The following is a 1,028-nucleotide window of genomic DNA, read 5'->3' as shown; positions in this document are numbered from 1 at the left end:
CTGGATAGGCGTCACAGGATTTCCGGGGTTGGTCGCCGGATGTCCGGGCGTTGCTGAGGCGCCGGATGTTCGGGCTGGCGCCGGTTGTCCGGCCGCTGAAGCTCTTGGCCTTCTGTTGGTGCAGCTCCTAGGTGGCTGCACAGGCACCGGATGTCCGGCTTGGGGCCCGGATGTCCGGACGCTATAGCGTTAGCAGCTCCTTCTTCTTCCGTCGTCACTTCCAGGCTTCCCTCGCGGATGGTGTAGTTGTTCCTTGGCGCTTGCACTCCTCATCGTCATCCATGAAGCTTCGACAATACCTATGCATGCACATGGGAGAAGTGTCAAGTAGTATACCATCCTCGAAGGGGTCAAGTGAGCACGTGTAAAGGAGATGATTCACCTTGGTGTGTGTGAAGTAGATATCGCACGTGTCACTCGTCGAACGAACTCTTGACATGGTGATGTCCATAGGATACTCCACATCATATGAGCAAAATAGCATCAATAGCATGAGGCACATGATAAACATGGAAATAGCAACAATGATCTCCACAAAGCATGCAAATACACATATGAGTAGTAAAATGGTGAATCATGGGTAAATGCAAGCAAGGGTCACAATTGCATGGAAAAGGCATAGAAACAAACATAACATGCAAAGTGAAAATGCTAGAATGGGCATAAGGTAACAAGTGATATATAGCCCATGGCCGTGTGAGAGCCAAGTAAAATAGATGCGCGTAGTCATTGCGCGAAGAAAATGGTGGGAAGGACAATCCACGGGATCTCAAGTCATCATTGCTCACAAGAGCTCATTTTGTCAACTCTTGGGATTGAGAGGTTGACGAGTATACATGAGTACGTACACAAAACAAAGACAAAGGAAAAATTGTGTGTGCATGGTATATGTATACATCATCCATCATGATGCACATGTGTTTGTGTTGGTTAGCACAAAATATCCAATGCTCAAATAAATGAGATGCGTGATATATAAACATGTCATCCATCATGATAGGTTTGTTGTTATGTATAGCATAATGGAG

The sequence above is a fragment of the Triticum urartu genome, chromosome 2, assembly GCF_003073215.2.
Source record: "Triticum urartu cultivar G1812 chromosome 2, Tu2.1, whole genome shotgun sequence".
Classification (NCBI taxonomy): Eukaryota; Viridiplantae; Streptophyta; class Magnoliopsida; order Poales; family Poaceae; genus Triticum; species Triticum urartu.
The sequence above is the reverse complement of the archived record's forward strand: the minus strand, read 5'-3'. Positions refer to the sequence as shown.